Below are 25,084 nucleotides of genomic sequence, written 5' to 3' on the forward strand. Positions count from 1 at the left end.
AACAAAACCCAAAACACTTTTTCAAGATTCTGCTGAAGGTTACGTTCACATCAACCCCGTTAATTCATCAGTATACTCCAAATATCAGTTAACTAGTATTTCTAAGCAGATACATCAAAATAAAAAAGTAGCATCACAGAGAAAGAGAGAAAGAGAATAGATTTTACTTTACTTGCATCAATATAAACAGGATCTAATAGATACCAGGCAAGCCAAGCATTAGATCTGGTTTGCTATGCTATTATTTTTATAGTAAATTGCGTTGATAAATTATATTATCGAAAAGCGATAATATTGTTATTGGAACATAATGATACATAGGGAAACTGGCAAATGCCAAGCAGGAAAGTGGTTGGTTACTTTATGATTTGCAAGGACTAACTAATGGATATCTAACAATCATTCGTTATTATTCATGATGCCTTGTATCCACTTGCCCCTAATCTATAAACACAGACCCAGGTTTTATAGCTGTACTACCACACGGTAAAATGATTTTACTAAGATGTCACTCTTCCCTAGCTATGAGCTCTTCCCTAGCTATGAGCCCTATGCAGAGCCGTAACTAGACTTTTTGGTGCCCTGTGCCAGAAAGAGCATTGGTGCCCCCCTCATTTTTCAAAGGGACATAAAGCACCCAAAAAAGGGCCATGGCTTCATGGGGAAGGGCCAGGGAAGAGATAGGGGAGGCCAGGAGATGCTGGGGATGAAATAAGAGGAAGCTACAAGCAAGAATGATAAAAAACAGAAATTTGACAGGCCAAAACAGCACCCCCTGACCTGTGGTGCCCTGTGCGATGGCACCGGTCGCAGTACCCTAGTTACGGCCCTGGCCCTATGTACAAATAAGGCCCAGCATGATCTTGAATGGCAGTGCAATGTAATTTGTAATTGATAATGCCCATTAATATACCCATCAGCAGAAGTTACTCAGCGGAAGATGCCCAATAGGGATAATTATAATGGGTGCATGGTGTGCGGCCCCGCACCACACACCCAAATAATTCTTATCTTCAGAGCCGTAACTAGACTTTTTGGTGCCCTGTGCCAGAAAGAGCATTGGCTCCCCCCTCATTTTTCAAAGGGACATAATGCACCCAAAAAAGGGCCATGGCTTCATGAGGAAGGGCCAGGGAAGAGATAGGGGAGGCCAGGAGATGCTGGGGATGAAATAAGAGGAAGCTATAAGTGAGAATGATAATAAACAGAAATTTGACAACCTCAAACAGCGCCCCCTGACCTGTGGTGCCCTGTGCGATGGCACCGGCTGCACTACCCTAGCTACGGCCCTGTTTACCTTGCTCAGGTAAGGAGGTCTGTAATCCTCTGTGGCACCCTCGGGAAGATGGTGCTGCGCAGTGAAAGTAAAGACTCCCTGCCAGAGCCATTTGGAGCAGTTTGTGTTTAATAGCATCTTCTTGGAAATAACTGTAAACTAATTGCCCCATATTACTAAAATGCTGCCCATAATTCAAAGTAAAACCTTATAATATGCCATCAGCAAACATATTGCCTAGTTGGAGCCCCATTAGTTGTAGCAACGGCAAAAAAATACGATGCCTGTCCTCCAGTGTCTCATGAGTGGCTGGTTAGCCTATGTAGCTGCCTATGTAGATGTTGATCGACAGCTCGCTCCGTTTTATAGGCGGGTAGGGGGGGTGGCTGAACAAACAGAGGCGTTCCCGAAGGAACGCCTGCCGTTTGTGGGCGGCCCTACTGACATCACTCGTGATGTCAGTAGTGGATTTTCGGCTTTATTAGAGCTGGAAGTCCACTTGGCATTGCGAGTGCTGAGACCCTACCACAAGGGTCTCCTCACAATGCCGATGGTCGCGATAATCGCGACCATCGCCAGGCCGCACGCACAAGCTGTGGGTGGTCACCCACAGCTGTGCAAGCAGCCTGGAATTTAAAAAAATAGGGATGCCTCTGAATCAGGCCCTATGTCCCCGACACCCTTTTTTTCCTGGTACACTGGGCCAAATTCAGAGCAGCTCGATTGCGCTGTGCGTTCGCAAGCGGGCCGATGTTCTGTGTACGCACATGTGCACGCTTCATTCTGCGCGTGCGCGAATTACACTCTGCGATCGTATCCCTCTCGCTCGCCCAGCAAAGGCAGCCCAGGGTAATGAGTGACAGGAGAGGCCGTTTGTGGGTGGTAACAGGGGCAGGACACTAATAACGGGGGGTTGTAGATGTGAACGCAGGCGTGCCTGAGTGTTTCAACGCCGTTTAAGAGGCGTGCATAATTAACAGGCAGCATCATAGTACACGTCACTTGCCTTTTTTTTTCACTGATTTCCTCGCAATGCTTGCGGTAGGGTAAAGCTACCTCAAGCACTGCGTTCACATCCGATGGAGCTCGATGTACCAATGTTTTAATATACTTCCTGGAGATGACGTTTTGCTGGTGGGCGGCTCTGCCTCTGCGATTGGGCATACGCATACACAAAGTGGCCGCTCGCTAAGACACGGTGGGCGTGCTTATGCCTTGGCAAGCGATTGCTTCCCGTGGCGTCACTTTGACAAATTTGCATACGCATCCAGCGAGCGTACGCAGATAGCGAACGGGTCTGAATCAGGCCCACTGTGCCCTGACACCTTACCTTCTCATGCTGAAAATGAAAACAAAATACACACTAAATTATATGGAGTTGGGGTTTTTTTTTAAGGTAAATTTCATTGTTAACACTGTTAAAATAGTCAGTTTGCATATTAACAAAACACAAATACTAAACATGGAATACCTAAACAAAACAAACACTGAGTGAAAAGTGATAAGGTACCAGCCAATCAGCTCCCAACTGTCATCTCACAGGCTGTGTTTGAAAAATGACAGTTGGGAGCTGATTGGCTGGCACCTTATCACTTTTCACTCTGTCTCCTAACACTGCTTAGTAAATAGACCCCTGAATACCGGACACCATACACCAGTGTTGGCTAACCTTGACACTCCAGCTGTTGTGGAACTATATATCCCAGCATGCCCTGCCACAGTTTTAGCATGCCCTAATAGCAAAACTGTAGCAGTGCATGCTGGGTTATGTAGTTCCATAACAGCTGGAGTGTCAAGGTTAGCCAACACTGCCCTACACTGTAATCACAGCACTGAAGAGGAAGATATGATCTGGCTATAGAAGTAGGTGCGATTACTGTGCTTTATTTAATTACCATTTTGGGAACAGGGATGGCTTTGGCATCTTGCCAAGATTTATGTACATGGCTAAATGACAAACAGGAGTTAATTAGAGTGGCCTTACAGAAGGATTGGAGGATTTATTGTAGTGCACTGGTCAGAAACTCAATCTGTGTAAGTGTTTTAATTTCAGAAACCACTAAGTCAACTACAGGACCATACATAAATTGTTCTAATCTGTAGCCAATGTCCATGGGCTTCATGGACATTGGATACAGCAGATGCTCAGCAGCGATGAGTCTAATCTAAGACATGGAGCTGATTATTATTATTATGCTCCCGAGCCAGGATGTAGTTAATAGACTGGCGGATTAAATGCCGTCGGTCTCTATCTCGACTACTAAAGCCCGACGGGAGACTTAAAATAGGCGTTGAAATATGGACGCCTATCTTAATCTCGATGCTGAAAGACAGACAGATGCCGAACCAAATGAGGCAAGTCCGGGCGTCTTAGCACTTAGCCGCAGGGGGGGGGGTTTAGGGACTCCTGGGGTGACTTAGGGTTAGGCACCCCCCCGGGGAGTTAGGCTAGGGGAAGGGGGGGTTAGGGATAGGCGCCATTGGTTGAGAGATTAGGGTTAGGTACGCCCCAGTGGCGGAACCAGAGAGTGGTGGGCCCGGGTGCAAGGATATGCTTTGGGCACCCCTATGCAGTGCCCCCAGTAGTAGTCCCCCCCTATGCATTGCTCCCAGTAGTAGTCCCCCCTATGCAGTGCCCCCAGTAGTAGTCCCCCCTATGCAGTGATGCTTATATAATGCCCACAGTAGTGGTCCCCCCTATACATTGCCCTCAGTAGTAGTCCCCCTTTGCATAGCCCCCAGTAGTAGTCCCCCCCATACAGTGCCCCAAGTAGTAGTCCTCCCCTATGCAGTGACCCTTATATAGTACCCCCAGTAGTTCTCCCCCTATGCATTGCCCTTAGTAGTAGTCCCCCCCAATGCATTTCCTCCACTAGTAGTCCCCTTCCTATTAAGTGCCCCCAGTAGTAGTCCCCCCCATACTGTGCCCCCAGTAGTAGGCCTCCATATGCAGGGTCCTTTATATAGTGCCCCCAGTAGTGTATTCTCCCAAAACCATTTCCCCCAGTAGTAGTCCCCCCCTATACAGTGCCCCCAGTAGTAGTCCCCTCCTATGCATTGCCCCTAGTAGCACCCCCCCCCCTATACAGTAACCCCTGTACCGGCCCCCCCTATACAGTGACGCCAGTAGCGCTCCCCACTATGCAGTGACAGTGCCCCTTATCACACACACGCAAAAAAAACACAACTTACCTGAATCCCCCCTCCTGACGCAACCGCTGCTGTCCGCTCCTAGTCCCGGCCATTCTCCTGCAGTACAGTATGGGAGAGATGTCATGTCTCTCCCATCACACGCTGCAGGGGAGCCGGAAGGCCGAGGTCATGAGTGAGCTTCAGCCGGCTCCCTCAGTTGACGCAGCAGCCAATGAGAATCTGGCGGCTGTGTGTATGTGTGTATGTCACTGTGTAGTGTGGCCGCGCTCCCTGTGGTCTGCACTACACTAGTGGCAGGTGCAGACAGCGGCCGCTAGTGGGGGCCCCTCCGTTTGTGGGGGCCCAGAGACGACCGCCCCTGTCGCCCCCTCCCTCCTTAATCCAGCCCTGCTCCATCTCCAATGACAAAAGCAGCTCCCATAGGCTCCTATGTGGGCTGCTTTATTGCGGTATTTACCAAGCACATTCTGGAGCATGGCTCTGCTAGCGGTAGCTTAAGCAAATCGTTCACTTTCTGAGTCAAACGATGAACGATTATTGTTCATGCGCGTTCACATTTGTAGTTTGTAGTTCAGTCAGACTTGTCAACTCAACGATTTTCATTAAGTTAATATGCAAAAATCGTTTGTAGTTCAGAAAAATCGTTCATTACATTTAAATGAACATAGTAAATGAACAACTTTAGTAAACGATTTTAGTTCATTTTTTTCAAGGTAGAAAATTGTTTACTAAAATCGTTCATTAACTCAATCGTTGTGTGTGTATGCAACTTTACTCCCCACTAAGGTACCTAACACTTGGTTGCTTATGCTCTGTTGCTATTTGGGTGTTGTAGTCACTAATGTAGCAATGTATATTATCCATGTCCTTGTCCTCATGTTGTATTGTATTGTACTGTAAGTCACTGGTCACTTATTTATTTATCTACATTGTAAGGCGCTGCAGAACACTTGTGACGCTACAAAAATAATAATAATAATTAGGGCGATTCTCTGTGTGTCGCCCGGGATATTTACATATGTTCAAGTACTTGAACTGTCTCTCTACCAAAAAATTTTTTTTCTGGTGTCCAAGTCTTAAATACTTTATTGGGAGAAAAAAAACACCAGAAAAAATTTCAATTCGGTAAACCGTTCCTTCTGGACTTTTTAAAAGCTCTGAGCGATGCACAGGACACTCTGAGAAGGCCGGAGAGAAGATACAGATGACCACTCTGGAGGAAGAGGCAGGCTTTTCACCTCATTCATTTTTACCCAGTCCTCGCTTCATATGGACCCGCAATTCTCAATATTATCTCCCCATACTGCCCACTTCACTAGGAAGCGGGTGGGATACGGGAGATCTGCCTACTCTTCCGGGGGTCCGAAAACTTGAGAGCCTCTCGCATCTTCCGGGAGAGTAGGTATGGCTTACATTACAACACAGAACACATAAAAGGAGGAATATAATGCAAACAGAGTATGAAAAACTAAGGAACAATGCAACAATCCAGAGACTACAAAACTGATGGTGAGATGTTCAACACTGAATGGTCATTGCAAAATACAAGAACAAAACAAGTTTTGCACACTAGTGGTAATAAAGAGAAGGCTATGGCAATGTCCTGTGTAGTACAAGTGCCATTAAAACAATTTTGTTAAAGGGGAAGGAGAGAGGGGAAATACTAGAAGTGAATGATCTTTATCTTATAGCTTCTCTTATATTTTAGCAGTAATTATTACAGAGAGAAGTGGAGTGGAAGGAGATTTTCCAGAACTGAGCAATTGCCATTCTGGTAGCTATATGGATGGGACCAATAATTATTATTTATCAACATTTCAGAATGATTTATACTATGTCATTTTAAAAAAACTTCAAAGTCCAATATAACCGTGATCAGGATTTTTTTTATTTCTATGGTTACAACCTGAGAGTTGAACATTAATAGATTGAAGGGAAAGTTTTAAGGAAGGTACAGAAAGTGCTAGATTAACAATGTGCCAGATAGGACTATAGCTCCAGGCCTCCGCATAAAAATAGGCCCCTCATAATGACAGCATGATAGTGACCAGCCATCAATGGGGCCACACAGTTGCCCGTAAATCAAATTAAAGTAATATTTCTGCTTTCCTCATAAAATGGTGCAATTTTTCTACTTTTACATATTTAGGTAGGCAGTGGAGAAGATAGTACAGGGGGTGTACACGTCTACATGGCACATGCCACACCCACACAGCACTGGCCACACCTCCTCTGCTTCTCAGAATAGGTTTAGAAAACATGCAAAGTGATACAATTGGGCAGTCCATCTGATGTAGTGGTCAGCATTACTGCCTCACAGCACTGAGGTCATGGGTTCCTCTGTTGCTCTAAGTAATTTCCTTCCACACTACTTACTACTAAAGGTGCATACACACACAACGATTTTTTGAACGATTATCTTTAAACAATATCGTTTAACGATAATCGTTTGAAAAAATCGTTCACTTTCTGAGTCAAACGATGAACGATTATCGTTCATGCGCGTTCACGTTTGTAGTTTGTAATTTGTAGTTCAGTCAGACTTGTCAACTGAATGATTTTCAGTAAGTTAATATGCAAAAATTGTTTGTAGTTCTAAAAAATCGTTCATTACATTTAAATGAACATAGTAAATGAACAACTTTAGTAAACGATTTTAGTTAATTTTTTCAAGGTAGAAAATCGTTTACTAAAATCGTTCACTAACTCAATCGTTGTGTGTGTATGTAGCTTTACCGATAGGTTAGTTGTCTCACAAAAAATTAATCCTAGTATTTATGTGTGTACAGGTGGTAGGGAATATAGATTTTAAACTAGACTGTGGTAGGCACTGATGTGAATGACTGAAATATTCTCTGAAAAGCTCTGCGTAATATGTGTGAGCTATATAAAATTGTTAATAAAATAAAAAAAAATTTGGGTGCAGCTAAGCCTTCATTCAGTTTAGACTGAAACAATTTTTCCTTGACATGTCTGGGATATTTACCTTACCAAACAAAGGTAAGAGCTTTGGCATAAAATTTTATAAGAATTGATAAGGTGATGAGACACATCGAAATAAAAAATCAGCTAAAAGTTTAATTTTAACAGCCGCAATCTGACCCAGCCATGAGACCTCATAATTAAAGAAATTTTAAGGCAAGGATGTACATTTCTGTAAAAGCATAGAGTAATTACAGGCAATTGTGTCTGCGGGATGTAAAGGAATTTGAATACCAAGATAATTAGAAGAAGAAGATTGCCAAGTATATTTTGATTGTTCTTCAAGCTTAGAAAGCAGGACTTGGGGAATACTGATGGCCAGAACTTCGAAAGTTAGAGGCATTCAGTTTGCACAAAGAAGCTGCAGATGAATCATGCTAAATTTGGTATAGGGCCCAAAGGGTGGTGTCAGCGCTCTTCAGAAACAATCGTTTATGATGGATACGGCCAATCACTGATCCTGTAATCAAATCAGATGTAGTAATCTTCTCTGCAGGCGGCACTACAGCCAGAGCAAAACAATGGGCTGACTGTGGTGATAGACAGCCATTGCTAAACATGAAACTAGCGGATTGGTTCTCATAGAAACGAAGAATGGCCTTGAGGAAAACACCTGAAGAACCATGCTTATTAGATAACACAGAGGACATGTAATCCCAACATAGCCTGTCTATCACCTTCTCTAGTTCCAGAGAAAGTAATAACAGGGTGACATCTGTTAGTGTAAACTGCTGCAATATCAAGCGCTCTTTGTCCCAAATGTAATAGTCCGTAATTTGCAGGCACCAGCATTGTTGCTTAAATCATACATGCCTACACTCCCGGAATTCGCGGGAGCCTCACTATTTTTTGGATAACCCCCCCCCCCCCCACACACCCTCGGAAGGGTAGGAACTTCTCTTGCATTCTGCCCACTTCCTAGTGAAGTGGGCAGAATGGGGAGAATTTCCGCGGCGATCTCAGGTCCCCGTGCAGGGGGTGGGGCTTAATGACGCAATGCTTCCGCCTCTGTTTAAATATGAGCCAATCGCTGCACTTTCCGCAAGGGGATAGGGCTTAATGACACCAATCATCGGGCCCCGTCCCCTGTCACCACCCTCCTGCTGGTCTTACTTGGGCATCTCCCGGGAATAGAAATATAAAGGTGGGCAAGTATGCTTTAAATCTAGCGGCTATATCACAAAATTGCAATTGGTGCCTGCAAAACACAGACAATTGCATTTGGGCCCTTGGGTTCTATCTGGTGTGTTAAACCCAGAATGAAGCCCACCTGATCTTGATAAATCAGTTGTAGAAGTATGGAGTCCAATCTATTGGCGATCAGCTTAGATTTTTTGTTCGTGGAAGTAGACTGGCTGAGCATATGAATGCACATATAAAGACAGGAAGCACCAACAATGAGCCACATTTTCAAATATAAAGAATACAATAGGAAGCAAAACATGTAAATAGAACAAAAAGAAAAATAATGTGTAGGTGGGGGGTATAGGGGGGAATACAGGAGTACGTGAAAAGATAGAGCATCTTGGGGAATATCATATGATGCTCAGAAAGCATCACAAAAAAAAAAGTACCTATCCAAGGTAATATAGCAAGAAAGGAGGAAGCGAGTAGGGTGGCCCTCCCCATCGCGCAAGGGTCCAGTGGAAAAGGAAAGTATAAGTGTCATAGATGAGAGGGGCCCTCGTGAGAGAGCCACAGGGCCCACACCGGGGTGTGTACATATTTTAATGTACTAATGACCACAGTTCTTTGGGAAAGAAGGTTAATAGTGTGTATTAAATCTAGATGAACACTTTCTCAAAACGTTTTGTTACATATTTTATATTTGCATTGATAAGTGTCATTTCTGTGATCTAAGCAAATGAATCTTTCAGAAAATAACCTGAACACTTTGCCCATTAACACTAATTTTCTTCAATTAAAGACTAGCAGCTATCCCTACTTTATATTCTAAAGACAAATGCATCTCAATGAAATACTTAATGGAGTTTGATTGAGGTAAGCCCCAGCCAAAATACTAGTGATTTAAATTTGCAGTCAAATGAATACTAAACTCTGTAATTATCTTTCTATAGCCAAGAATGAGAGGAGATCGAAGTCTGCTTCTGAAATAATCATTAGATGAAGAAAACAATTTCTGTAGGCTATATATATTATATATTTTAGGGATGACAGCATTATATGGATCCAATAAACTGGTTACTATTTTGTCAGAATGTTCTTTAGAAAGTGCATTTATATTATAGTACACACACTAATTTTGATTGAAAATCACATACAGTGCCTTGCAAAATATTCACCTCCCCTTGGCTTTTTACCTTTTTTGTTACATTACACCCTGTATTTATTTTTTTTATCTGAATTTTTTGTGATGGATCTGCACAAAATAGTCTAAATTGGTGAAGTGAAATGAGAAAAATATATATAAAAATTAATCTTTATAAATAAGATTCTGAAAATTGTCATGTGCATATGTAATCACCCCCTTTGCTATGAAGCCCCTCAAACGTTCTGGTGCAACCAATTACCTTCAGAAGTCACATAATTAGTGAAATGAAGTCCACCTGTGTGAAATCTAAGTGTCACATGATCTGTCAGTATAAGCACACCTTTTCTGAAAGGCCCCAGAGGCTGCAACACCACTAAGCAAGAGACATCACACCATGAAGACCAAGGTGCTCTCCAAACAAGTCAGGGACAAAGTTGTTGAGAAGTACAATTTCTGGGTTGGTTAATAAGGCAAATATCCAAATCTTTGATGATCCCCTGGAGCACCATCAAATCCATCATCATCAAATGGAAAGAACATGGTACCACAACAAACCTGCCAAGAGAGGGGCGCCCACCAAAAATCACAGACGGAGCAAGGAGGGCATTAATTAGAGAGGCAGCACAGAGACCAAAGGTAACTCTGAAGGAGCTGCAGAGTTCCACAGCAGAGACTGGTGTATCTGTGCATGTGACCACAATAAGCCGTACACTCCATAAAGCTGGGCTTTATGGAAGAGTGGCCAGAACAAAGCCATTACTTAGTGATAAAAAATAAGAAGACCCGATTTGAGTTTGCCAAAAGGCATGTGGGCGACTCCCCAAATGTATGAAGGAAGGTGCTCTAGTCAGATGAGACTAAAATTGAACTTTTCGGCCACCAAGGAAAACGCTATGTCTGGCGCAAACCCAACACATTACCCAAAGTACACCATCCCCACAGTGAAACATGGTGGTGGCAGCATCATGCTGTGGGGATGTTTTTCAACAGCAGGGACTGGAAAACTGATTTGAGTCGAGGGAAAGATGGATGGTGCTAAATACAGGGATATTCTTGAGCACAACCTGTTTCAGTCTGCCTGTGATTTGAGACTGGGACGGAGGTTCACCTTCCAGCAGAACAATGCAGCTTATTCAGACCCGATCGTTAGCTCTACGAGCTCGCAACCGGGGCGATGTTGCTCCAGTGCGCATGCACATGACGGAGCCGGCTCCGTCGTGCGCATGCGCAAGACCGGGCTAACAACGGGTGATCCGTTGTTAGGGGTCTCGTAGCAGACGGGGCGAGCTATCAATATAGAATGTGACAGCTCGCTCCGTTTGCTGGGCGGGCCGGGGGCGTGCCCGGCCAAACGGAGGTGTTCCTGTCGGAACGCTTGCAGTTTGGGGGCGGCCCCACTGACATCATCAGTGATGTCAGTGGGGAGCTTCCTGCTCAAACAGAGCAGGAAGCTCCCTGGGGCTTAAGGTTGACGAGACCCTACCTTAGGGTCTCGTCGTAAGCCCTGATGGTCGCGATGGTCTTGACCATCGCGACCATCATCCTTAACGGTCGTTAGAGCTGTGGGTGGAAACCCACAGCCTAATGACCGACATGGAGGCGACCGTTCAGGATGAAAGCGGCCGCCCTGTTTCAGAACGGCCGCTTGCATCCTACGACCGTCTCTGAGTGAGGCCCAATGACCCGAATCATACTGCTAAAGCAAGAATCGAGTGGTTTAAGGGGAAACATTTAAATGTGTTGGAATGGCCTAGTCAAAGCCCAGATCTCAATCCAATTGAGAATCTGTGGTCAGACTTGCAGATTGCTCTTCACAAGCGGAAACCTTCCAACATGAAGGAGCTGGAGCAGTTTTGCCTTGAGGAATGGGCAAAAATCCCAGGGGCAAGGTGTGGCAAACTCATAGAGACTTATCCAAAGCGACTTGCAGCTGTAATTGCCACAAAAGGTGGCTCAGCAAAGTACTGACTTTAGGGGGGTGAATAGTTATTCACGCTGAAGTTTTCTGTTATGTTGTCCTAAATGTTGTTTGATTCACAATATAAAAAAAACACAACTTCACAGTTGTAGGCATGTTCTGTGAATGAAATGAAGCACACCTTCAAACAATCCATTTTCACTCCAGGTTGTGAGGCAACAAAACATGAAAAATGCAAAGGGGGTGAATACTTTTGCAAGGCACTGTATCTGATATTTCTTTCCAATATAAAAAACTCTGAAATAAAATATCTACTATGTCACTAGTGTTGAAGCTGAATAATTTGCTAAGACAAGTTCAGGTTAAAATTTAATCGCGGCGACGCCATCTTGCGACTGGCCGCAAGACGCCATCTTGAAAATGAGATTGCAAGACGCCATTTTAGGAATGGCCGCCTAAGCGCCATTTTAGATAAACTCACATTTTAGTACATGTGGTGATAATACTAATAGCACCATGCGTTTGCATCTTTCACCATTTCTCATACACACATTAATACACACAATTGCGCTGTTAACTAGTCGCATATTAGGGAATGCATAGGACTTTATATGAAACCACTGGTTTATTAGCTTTATGCGCACGCATCTGCCCCAAGTTAACTAGCATCCTTATTTCAAACCCTGAATACCCACACATTACATATTCACACATAAGGTTCAATAAGCTCTAAAGTATATGATTTAAGTTGGTTCAGTTAGTTTAAATGCTGAGAAATAAAGATATTTGATAACTAAGGTATTATACATGCTAAACAAGTCATGTTTGGAGTTGTACTGATGCGCATCCTTTTTACAGTATTCCAGTGTTATCGGTGGGGAGATCGCATCATGTATTCCCGAGTTATGGATCGCAGAGCCTACAAGCAACAAAATGTATATTTTAGAAACAACTGTTAGGATGCTACGAGAGGCGTGAAGAGGAAGACCCCCAGCTGTTAGAGGCAGGGAGAGTCTGTTTGAACCAGCCTGTTAAATGTGCTGTAACAGATGCTTCACCCCTGAGAACCAATGATATCAGCAACAGACTTCCCTATTGTCCTGTATATTCTGGGGGGTATAAATATGACTGCACGAACGCTGGTTCTCAGTCTTCGTGCTGAATGACGAGGGGTCTCTTGCTGATGCCTATCTCTGAGTCCGGAAGCGCCTGCATATGTATACTGTACTTGCGGTCTGTATAATTTCCTATTGCGCCTAAATTGTGTCTTGACCAATTGCGTGTAACTGTCTGAACTTTTACCTGAATATCACTTGTGCTTTGGAACCACAGATTCCACGTCTAAGTCTTTATTTATGGTATGACTGCATACGCAAACTAGCGTCATCCTTAGAAGGTATAGGCAGGACATTAGAAGGTATAGGAAGGTGTGTATAGAGGTTCTGAAACAGTATCGTTAGTTGGGGGCTCGTAGTGAAGTCACTTACCTGCTCACACGGTACATATGGTCATTGATATTTCAGAAAAGGGTGGAGTGGCCACATGCAGGGTTTGCCTGCAACTGCTTTGTGCTGAAAAATCGCTATCCGTCTCCGTGTGAATCAAGGGAGCTGACTAGAATCCAGGGACAAGAGAGGAAAAAGTTTGTTTTCCTCTGTTGATAGAACCTTACATTTAAAGGGGTGTCGCAGTACTGAGTACGCGGCTAAGTCGCAGGTTTGCGCATAGCAAAGACGCACTTTTGCGTACGCAGTTAAAAAGCCATTTTTACGGTTGTGTGGTAGTCGCATTATTGTGTATGCGACTGGTCGCACAATAGCATATATGTACTTCCGGTTGTGCTGCCACGTGTTTGAACAAAGCCATTGAGGTTTTCATTTTTTTTCTATTACCAATATCTGGGTTAACGTGTATTTTTCTGCGCAGGAAAAAAGTGTGTAACAGTGAATACTTGTTGAACAAAGTTAAGGGTATCGTATGATCCTTAAGGGCTAGGTGCAAGGGTTAGCCTAGCCGCTCGGTAAGCAGCTTTACCGTTCTATACACAGTAGCAGGTGTACATGTTGTCTTTGTTGTAGAGAGGTGCGTGAGAGTAGCCGACATATAAACTCTCATAGGTGTGGAAGTTGCCTTACTAAATCTTATCCGGGTGTGGAAGTTGCCTTTTTCAAATCTTATCCAGGTGTGGAAGTTGCCTTACTAAATCTTATCCAGGTGTGTGGGCACCGCCGACTTAAATCATCCACAGGTAAGTGAAAGTGTCTTGATTGTCTTTCACCGGCTTAAATCTTTATTGAAAAGCGTAGGAGTTGTCTCAGAATGGGAGCCACGCAAACAGTAGATGTTAGGCAATGATGTGCTGCTAATGGAGGCGCCGATCGAATCGGCCCGTCGTATCATGCAAACCAAGTACGGTACTTGTGCAATAAGGTATTGTGATTTATGGTTTAATATGATGAGGAAGAGTGTTAGACCGTTTCCCAGAATTGGTAGTTTTGATAAAAATGTGTTAGACAATGTCCGGGATCACATCAGTTTGATGCGCTCCTGAGAGAAAAAGGTTAAATATTTTGAATGTTTAAAACTGTGGCAGCATAAAGGGGATGCGTGGCTTAACAATGTGCAAACGACGCAAACTAGCGTCGCGAGCACATTGTCAGGAAATACATCCGCGACGCTAAATTGCAATACGGGCGAGCTGCAAAATGGCGCGCACGTGCGACAAGGTAGCATCGTGGAGAGTATTGCCAGCAGTTTACGCTCACCTCCCCAACCTTATATGGATGGAGGTGCAAGTACAGTTACCAAAAATACCCATAAAAATGTAACAAGCAACTTGTACCCTCTCTTAAGCAATTATAAAGAAAATGTTCATGATGCGGATGATGAGCCTATTGTAATGTCTGCCATTTCCCATGCTGTGCAGATGATAGATGCTGCATCACCACAATCATGAGTGGTGCCATCTCCATCGGTAACAGCAAGGGAAGTGTTAATGCCCTCTGCACCAATAGAGGAAGTTGTTCATATCATACGTAGCAGCAGCAGACTAAACCCCCAGCCAGGTAATCAGGTCAAAGGTAGCAGTGCTACCGGTCTGCATCCCATTCGGACAATAACTGTTCCAAATGGAAATGCAGACGCGAACGGTATAGTGTCCACGAGGGAAGTAGTAATGCATTGTCCTTGGACAAGCAGAACTAAATTCCATCATAAATGATTTCCCCGATCCCAAAAAGGAATTAGCTAAATGTCAAAGATTTTTGAGGAATTTGGGTAGTTCACATGAGCCCACTAATAAAGATTGGCGTGTGGTGTTAAGGGCCTGTCTGCCACGCAATACCGACGTGACAAAATGTATCACGGATTGTGTATTGGATGGTGACGTTCACCAGTACAATGGGATAGAAGATATTAAAGGTAGAACTCACCACAGGGGAATGATAGTCACGGTACTTGTGGACGGTCTGAAAGAGAGTTTATGGACTCGGGTTCAGACCTCACAGCCTCGCTGGCGGGGACTTACAATAGATTCCCTCATAGAAACCACTATTGAACATGATAAAAACATCTCCAAAAAGAGAGAAGCCCAGAGCGAAAAAGTAATGGCGGTCAGTATACAAGCTCTGGAGGGAATCACAGTAACACCACAGCCAACAGACACACTTGCACTTGCACACACACTGACTTCTGAACAAGTATGTCCTCTCACTAACCCCACTCAACAACAAACACAACTCTATCCCACTAGCCCGATGCAACCACAGGTCCCAGGCTATCCACCAACCTCTTATCCCCCACAATATCCTTACCCATATCCACCACCTTTACCCTCTGCGCAAACCTCACAACACCACATGTCTTCACCCGAAACACGAACATGTTTTAACTGTAAATAAACAGGACACTTAAGTAGAAACTGTACAATAAAAGGAGTAGGGATCCCACATCAGGGAAGACCTAGATATCCCCATAAGGGATATGCACAGAGGCCAGCAAATGTTCAGCAGGGACCAGCTCCAATTGTAGCCGTAAATGCTTTATTGGAGAATGGTAGCCGACGCTAGGGGTCAGGTCATACCTGTAGTCTACAGATGGTCAGGTTAACGGGAAGTACTAGGGAAGAACCGGTCATGATGGTTGATGTAGCTGGTACGGAATATCCTTTTCTTGTAGACACAGGGGCAACCAGGTCGGTGATAAAATCTCCCTTTAATTTGCAGGTGACCAACGACACAGTACCAACAATGGGTGGAACAGGTAAAGTGGAACATTATCCTTTAACAAAGTCCACAGAGGTTACTATTGGGCCGTTGCATACCAGGCATTCTTTTCTCCTGGCTACTGCGGCTCCTACTAACCTGCATTATATATTGCACCCCTGATGGTGTATTTTTAGACATCCCAGAGAGAATGGCATACAAGGTGCAGGATATGCTAGAAACTCCACAAAGGATAATGTATCACTCTACCATTTAAATGAAACTCCATCACAGGTAGATGAAATGTCGTCCCTAATTCCAGATTCCCTTTGGACTAAAGATGGACAGGACACTGGATTAATGGCAAACGGAAGCCCTGTAATGGTAAATTTAAAAACCGGAAGGCAAGCTCCAAAAATTCCCCAGTACCCACTAAAACAGGAGGTAGAATTAGGGGTTTTTCCAATAATTGAGCGATTATTGCAACAGGGAATTTTAGTTCATACAGCTAGTGTAGCCAACAGTCCCATCTTTCCAGTGAAGAAGAGTGGTGGGAGGGGTTATAGGCTGGTACAAGACCTTAGAGGTGTCAATAAGGTAGTAGAGAGCCAATTCCCCGTAGTGCCGAATCCAGCTGTCATTTTGATGCAAATCCCACCAAATGCAACCCATTTCACTGTCATTGACCTCTGTTCAGCTTTCTTCTCTGTGCCTCTCCATCCTGACTTTCAGTATCTATTCGCATTTACATACAGAGGTTTACAATACACATGGACACGATTACCCCAAGGTTTCATAGACAGCCCCAGTATCTTCTCCCAGGCATTGCATGACTGTTTACAATCTTTTCAACCTGCCAATGGATTTGTTCTAATTCAATATGTGGACGATTTATTGCTATGTTCTGACTCGTTTATGTCATGTTTGAATGATACTAAACTTTTGTTACTTCATCTCTCACAAACAGGACACAAGGTGGCTAAGGACAAACTACAGCCGTGCCAATCCAGAGTAAAATATTTGGGACACTGCCTAACCCAGGGGTTACGACACCTGACAACAGATAGAATCCAGGCCATACAAAACATGACACTGCCGCAGAATCAACAGCAAATTCGTACCTTCTTGGGAATGTGTGGATACTGTAGAATGTGGATACCAGGTTTTTCTATTTTGGCCTTACCTTTACAGGAATTAGTCTCTTCCTCAAAACCCGATCGTGTCATACACACAGAGGAATCAGAACAGGCTTTCCTTAATCTTAAGGATAGTCTGACAAGAGCTCCTGCATTGGGAATACCTGATTATGAAAAACCTTTTGATTTGTATTGTACGGAAGCCGATGGTTGTGCTGCAGGTGTCCTTACACAAAAACATGGTGATGCCAGTAGTCCCGTAGCCTACTACAGTGCCCAATTGGACACGGTAGCAAGATCACTCCCCACCTGTTTGAGAAGTGTAGCAGCTACCGCTTTATTGGTGAGTAAAAGTGAGGACGTAGTATTGGGCCATGATATGATTGTCTACACTCCCCATGCTGTATCTGCTCTGTTGAACTCAGCTCAAACCAGACACGTCTCCTCGGCTAGGTTCACCAAATGGGAACTAGCTCTAATCGCTCCTGCAAATATTACTGTTAAACGTTGCAGTACGCTGAATCCAGCAACATACCTACCATATGTACAACATGATGTACAAAGGGTGGAAGGAGAGGAGTTGCTGGCGGGAGGTGAGTTCGGCAGACATAATGATACGCACGATTGTATGACATATCTGAATCAGACCTTTACTGCTAGACCTGACATACATGACACACCTTTAAAGAATGTGGATGTAACTTTTTTTACGGATGGGAGTTGTCATAGACAAATAGACACAGGTGAATTATGTACAGGTTATGCTGTTGTAAATGACACAGACACCATAGAAGCTAAACCTCTTGGTCCTCCTCACTCAGCCCAGGTGGCAGAGTTAGTAGCACTGACTAGAGCATGTGAACTGGCAGCAGGCAAATCTGCTAACATTTACACTGACTCGAGGTACGCGTTCGGGGTGGTGCACGATTTTGGGGCTCTATGGCATCTGAGAAATTTTATGACAGCAGCAGGCACACCAGTTGCACATTCCCGACACATATAACATCTTCTAGAAGCAATCCAACTGCCCAAAGCAGTGGAAGTAATTAAATACAAAGCCCACACATGTGAGGATGACCCGGTGTCACTGGGCAACAACAGAGCTGATGAAGCTGCAAAATGGGCAGCAGAGTTAAAAATGCTTCCCCCAACTGAAACAATTATGTCATTTCAAACTATTGATATGCTAAAATTAATTGAGATGCAAAATTTGTGTTCAATTCAGGAAAAATCCATTTGGAAGTCCAAGGGGTGTGGGCAAGAGTCCTCTGGGCTCTGGAGGGATGGACATGGTAAGCCAGTAGCCCCCAAGGCATATTACCCCAGCCTGGCTGAGGCAGCACACGGTCTGACTCACCTGGGTAAACAGGGTATGTGCAAGTTGGTGAGGGCATACTGGTGCGCACCAGGTTTTTCTTCACAAGCAGAGAAGATAGCAATGTGCTGTCTGACCTGCTTGAGAAAGAACATAGGGAAAGCGATCCCTACCGAACCGTCCCACATTCCACCGACTGATGGACCTTTACAGGTGATACAAATTGATTTCATCCAATTACCACCCTGCAGGAACCTTAAGTATGTATTAGTGTGCACAGACGTATTTTCTAACTGGGTTGAGTCTTACCCAGCGGCCACTAATACTGCTGCGTTTACTGCTAAGAAAATAGTTCAGGAATTTGTATGCAGGTACGGTATCCCTAAAATCATCGAGAGTGACAGGGGAACCCATTTCACAGGTGATGTTTTTCAAAATATGTGTAAGCTGATGGGTATTAATAGCCGACTTCACACCCCCTACAGACCGCAAGCCAGTGCCAAGGTAGAGAGGATGAACAGGACTATTAAAAATAAGCTAAGTAAAATCATGGCAGAGACTGGACTAGGATGGCCAGAAGCTTTACCTTTGGTCCTACATAGCATAAGGACCACTCCTAGACCTTCTCTGAATCTGTCCCCATTTGAAATATTGTTTGGTAGACAACCTCATTTGATTATAAGTCCACAGGAAGATCTAAAGGGTAACAATGAGGTAAGTGTGAAGTATCTTATATCAATGAGTAAGCAGTTAAAGCAACAGCAGCAGAAACTGAAATTGTTGTCTAATGATATGCCTGAAACGAACTGTCGTGATGTTGAACCAGGAGAATATGTAATGATCAGAAATTTCTTGCGTTCAGGTTGTTTGACTGATCGGTGGGAAGGTCCGTACCAGGTGCTGCTGACGAGTACTACATCTTTGAAGGTGGCGGAGAGAGATACCTGGGTCCATTCCACTCACTGCAAAAAGGTCAATCAACCGGTGGAGAAACAAGTCGGAGACAGAGCTGATAGCGTGGATCTGTCGCTCGCGAGCTTGTTCCGGGAGGATTGAAAAGGTCATAGTAAGATACCTGAACTGAGAGAAATTTGAAGGTCTTGTTGTGACAATGGATGGGGCTGCTGTGTTCATTTTCATATTCTCTTTTAGAGTGTTCACCATCCTGGTCAGTCCAGGGATATCCAGTGTCTGTGATGGGGGACCGATTGAGGAAATGGGAGCTGATGGCAGTGCTGATGGAGTGGAATCAGGAGGAGTGCAATGCCAATCAGGGGAGTGTCTTTCCAATCTTAGTACTGTTATTGTTAAAAGAGCTGTCATTCCGGATACTCGGGGAAGGTGTGGAGGGTTATCGTCTGAAGATTCCTGTATTTGTGAGCTTTGTGGGTCCCTAGTTGATGAGAACTGTATCCAACGGTGCCAACCTAAAAATAATCCGTACTGGGGTGGGTATCCTCTAGAGGATTATCATAGCATGGTAGGCAAAGTGTTAAATCAAACTGATTGCTGGGTGTGTTCACATGTGCCCCAGGGACAGCAAAACGTAGGGTTGGTGCCATTTCCGCTGAATATCATGGAAATTTTAGAATTACAAAAAGGGAAAACATTGGATGGAAAATTCCTCTCATCCAAACCACCTCATTTCAAACTCTATCAATTCCAAGTAGATAGATCACTTTTGTGTTTAAACATAACTAACCCCAATAAACCCGGGAGTTGGGAAGTGACGGGGAATAATCAGACGATGACCTTCTCACAAAGAGCTGATAATGAGTCCATAAACCATGATCTATTGAGCTCCATTAAGTCTGGTGGGAAACATTTTAGGTATCGGTATACATTGAGTTCCACCAAAGAAATTATTGGTAAGGTGCCAAATGGTTATTGTGCTAAAATAATACAGCCAGAAACTTGCATGTACCAGATGGAAGAACCAGAAATAGGATTGTTTGCAAGGGAAATGTGCTTAATGATAATGATGCATACCATTCCTTATGTTCTCCCTGATAATGTATATTTCATCTGTGGAAGAACTCTCCCCGAGTTCCGAAGGTTTGTGTTACCTGGGCTGGGAAGAGTAGTCCCAGAAGTTATGATCCTCACACATGTTGAAATGCTGGGTATACATAAAAACACACCGTCACTATATCTTCACACACAATATGAACACAGAGGCAAAAGAAATATGGTACCTGGTGATATACATAAAGCCACTTAGTTAATCAGTGAGACAACTGGCTTTCAAGTTCTGGTCGCATTGGACCCCACCAGGATTGCTCGGGGTACATTAAATTTTAGATATATCCAGGAACTTGATAAATTAATAGATAATATCACCGAGATGTACGATGACACATTTAGGTATACAGGGAAAGAATTGCAAGCGTACAAGAAAGAACTGGTGCAACACAGGCTAGTGTTGAATTATTTAACTGCTGTTACTGGAGGGTATTGCGTAACATTGGCCACCCAATTTGGAGTAAAATATTGCACCTATGTCACCAATGATACCAGCGACCCTAAAGAGGTGATAGACCGGAAGATGGATGAAATTCTGCAGCTAAAGTGGGAATTTCGCAAGAACCATAACGCTTCAGTGGCTGAAGTAGGGGAAAAGATAGAAGGATGGGTGGCATGGCTGAACCCGGTAAAATGGTTCTCAGGTCTAGGGGAATGGGTCCAGGAAGTGATCGCCAGCATAGGCAAATTCTTAATCCTTATACTGATTGTCATCATAATAATTGGTATATGTGTCCTGTGTGTTCCTATTGTGTTGAAGTGTGGAAAATGTAGAAACAGAGTGAAACAAAAGAATGAAACTATGATGGTGGTCAGTAATGACAATATGTATACTGAGGTAAATATAGAACTGCATTACAACCCTGAGCTAGGAAATACAATCATTTGATGTATTATATTTAAACATGCATAGAATGTATTATTGAAATGTTATTCATAGAACACCTCAGATGATGTAAAGTCTCAAATTCCCCTTCAAGACTGCTATTATAAGCCTGGTGCATTCCCACACCTTTCACATGATCTCCCAAGATCCGCGGTGTGCGTATAATAGTAGTTTTATGTCCCCACCCAGAGACACATTATTGATGGATAAAGAACCACCTTGTGCCATCCCATAATAATACCAAATAATATGTAAATGTATGCCTAAATTAAATCCTAATAACAGATTGTGATAGCATGTTGTTTGCTATCAAAGGGTGGACTGTCGAAGCTGAATAATTGGCTAACACAAGTTCAGGTTAAAATTTAATCACGGTGATGCCATCTTGCGACTGGCCGCAAGACGCCATCTTGAAAATGAGATCGCAAGACGCCATTTTGCAAATGGCCGCCTAAGCGCCATTTTAGACAAACTCACATTTTAGTACATGTGGCGATAATACTAATAGCACCATGCGTTTGCATCTTCACCACTTCTCATACACACATTAATACACACAATTGCGCTGTTAACTAGTCGCATATTAGGGAATGCATAGGACTTTATATGAAACCACTGGTTTATTAGCTTTATGCGCACGCATCTGCCCCAAGTTAACTAGCATCCTTATTTCAAACCCTGAATACCCACACATTACATATTCACACATAAGGTTCAATAAGCTCTAAAGTATATGATTTAAGTTGGTTCAGTTAGTTTAAATGCTGAGAAGTAAAGATATTTGATAACTAAGGTATTATACATGCTAAACAAGTCATGTTAGGAGTTGTACTGATGCGTATCCTTTTTACAGTATTCCGATGTTATCGGTGGGGAGATCGCATCATGTATTCCCGAGTTATGGATCGCAGAGCCTACAAGCAACAAAATGTATATTTTAGAAACAACTGTTAGGATGCTACGAGAGGCGTGAAGAGGAAGACCCCCAGCTGTTAGAGGCAGGGAGAGTCTGTTTGAACCAGCCTGTTAAATGTGCTGTAACAGATGCTTCACCCCTGAGAACCAATGTATATTCTGGGGGGGGTATAAATATGAGTGCACGAACGCTGGTTCTGAGTCTTCATGCTGAATGCTGAATGACGAGGGGTCTCTTGCTGATGCCTATCTTTGGGTCCGGAAGCGCCTGCGTATGTATACTGTACTTGCGGTCTGTATAATTTCCTTTTGCGCCTAAATTGTGTCTTGATCAATTGCGTGTAACTGTCTGCACTTTTACCTGAATATCACTTGTGCTTTGGAACCACAGATTCCACATCTAAGTCTTTATTTATGGTATGACTGCGTACGCAAACTAGCGTCACCCTTAGAAGGTATAGGCAGGACATTAGAAGGTATAGGCAGGACATTAGAAGGTATAGGCAGGACATTAGAAGGTATAGGAAGGTGTGTATAGAGGTTCTGATCCAGTATCGTTACTAGCTGCTGCATAAAACAAATGCAGGGTTGATTTTAGGGCCAGGGAAAAAGGTATTTGCCATGGAACTCGGGGGCTAAAAGGGGTAACCCTGCTCTATCAGGGGCAGAACTATGGGAGACAATGGAGGCGCCTGCCGCCGGGCTCCAGCTTTGAAAGGGGCACCTCCTCCATTGTCCACAACATATTCACCCCACTTAGGGCTATAACTATGTACCCAGAGTGTACCGTCATGGCCGCCCAATACATGGAACCCCTTCCCGGCACATGGGAAGCTACCATACACTAATGGAGAGCTCCATGTCAGATCATCAGCTGCTGCATTCATCTATCTATAGCCTGTCTGCATGCGAATTCTTCATTACAGTGTCAGCGGCTATGACGGGGGGGGGCACCAAATTATAACTTGCCTCCGGGCGTCTGGAATGAACTTACGCCACTGTGCTCTATGATATTCTTTTGTTTAAAAATAAAAATATATTTCTAATAGTTGTAATTGTATTTGATGTATGTAATTAATGCAATAAAATCATTTTAATTGGCAACTGAAACTAAACTTTGGGTGCCAGATCTTGTTTTATACCATGCCTCAATCAGGGTTGGGTACGGGATGCCGGTGGTCAGAATCCCGGCGGGCATACTAACACTTGTTGGTCAGTATACTAATCCTCCCTCTCTCCCTATCCTAACCCTCCCTCCCTGGTGCGTGACCCTAACCTCCCCCTAGTGCTTAATCCTAACCTCCCCTTCCCCACACCCTAACTCTCCCCCCCAGTGCCTGACCCTAACCCTCCCTCCCTAGTGCCTAAACCTAACCCTCCCCCGAGTGCCCAACTCTAACCCTCCCCCTAACTTACCTACGGTATCCGGCGGGATGCCAGCGCCGAGATTCTCACCAGCGACGGGATTCCAGCAACAGCAATGTAAGCGTCGGCATCCTGACCGCCGGGATGCTGAGCGTATACCCCTCAATCCTCCTAGATCGTTATTGTAGTCCCACTTTCCCATTAGTCCCTACTTTACAGTGGTTTGTTTTCCCAAAGCAAGATATAAACCTGTGCAGCTCCAGTGTAGAAACAAAACACTTTTCACTTAGCATTTCCATAATTGTGTAAATAAGAAACCTGTATATTTCTTCCTTTAAAGGGCAAGTCTACACATTCACAGATTTTGTTTCCCCAATAGTGATATATATCCAAAAAGGGAAACTGTATTTTGTAAGCATATCACCTTAAATACACTCTGATAATGAGGGTCTAACCATTATATATTAAGGTATACTTACAGTTCTCTGCATATGCCCAGAGACAACACCTGCATCATATGCCAGACTTCAGCGTGTTTGAAATCACTAGCAGTAATAGCCTAGTGACCTCAACTAGTTAAGGGTGTGTATCTGGCTTTTTATTGTAATGTTTATTACTAATGTACTGTAGGTCAAGAGCGAAGTGAATGCAGGTCGTGACAAACTGGTGGTAGCGGTAGGATATTTGTTAGTTAGATTTACCCCAAAAGAATGACAGTAAGGGGTATCCACCACACGATTAAGTGGAACGATTGAGCGATCATGATCGTTTGATCGTTCAATCGTTTGCAAAAGTGTCTTAAACGACCAGCGATGCTCGTGCCCGCTGGTCTTTTAGACATCTATGATCTCTCCAACATGCTGGTCAACCTGACGATGTCGTCAGGTTCAGCATGTTTCCAGATGATTGATGACCCTGCACTGAACGTCTGCTCGTTCAGTGCAGGCTCATCACACAACTGACAAACGACTGTACGATTACACTGTCGTAATCGTGCAGTCGTTTTCAGATCTGGTAGTGGATACCCCTTAGAATAGTTTTAAAAAGTTGGGTGCATACTGGAGTGATGTCGGCCCAGTGTATAAGGACAATATGCGTTCTCCCGTGGTCATTAGCGATATAGTTTGATCGGCCAAGCTGCACAGCCAACCAGGATCTTTCCGTCTTACATTACATTGTTCTGAAGAGGTTATTCCTATGCTAACAGTAGGTACATCACATTATTTTTTCCCTTGAATTAATATCCTAAGGGCCCCATTTACTACAATCCGCATTTGAAATGCAGTTGTAGTGTGATATTTTCACCTAAATTCACATTGCGAATTTAGGAAATATCACAGGAATTTATCAGGGCTTGTGATAAAGCTCTGGCCCTGCGAATGAGGTGTCCGCGCATGCACTGCCGACTCACCATCCGTCAGAGCAGATCAGGAGTCGGGGGACTGGGGGGAAAGCTCTGGTTATCTTTACAGGGCTTTCCCACTTATTTTATTACAATTTATTTTTAGTAAATCTCAGGCAGATCACATTTCCCATTACAAGTATGAGAAATGCAATCTGCATAATAAAAATATGCAAATTAAAGGGCATAGAGTAGTTTTTCATGAAAACTAATCTGACTGCCCTTTAATAAATTTATGTG

The 25,084-nt window shown here is 43.7% G+C and overlaps 1 protein-coding gene across 2 annotated transcripts in view; it reads right to left on the bottom strand.

Moving 5' to 3' along the window:
• Window positions 1-25,084, bottom strand: part of CUNH8orf34 (chromosome unknown C8orf34 homolog) — a 351,910-nt gene that overhangs the window by 321,410 nt on the left and 5,416 nt on the right. The window lies entirely within an intron of this gene.

Source organism: Taudactylus pleione, unplaced genomic scaffold (assembly GCF_031769625.1).
Source record: "Taudactylus pleione unplaced genomic scaffold, aTauple2 ptg000114l, whole genome shotgun sequence".
Taxonomy (NCBI): Eukaryota; Metazoa; Chordata; class Amphibia; order Anura; family Myobatrachidae; genus Taudactylus; species Taudactylus pleione.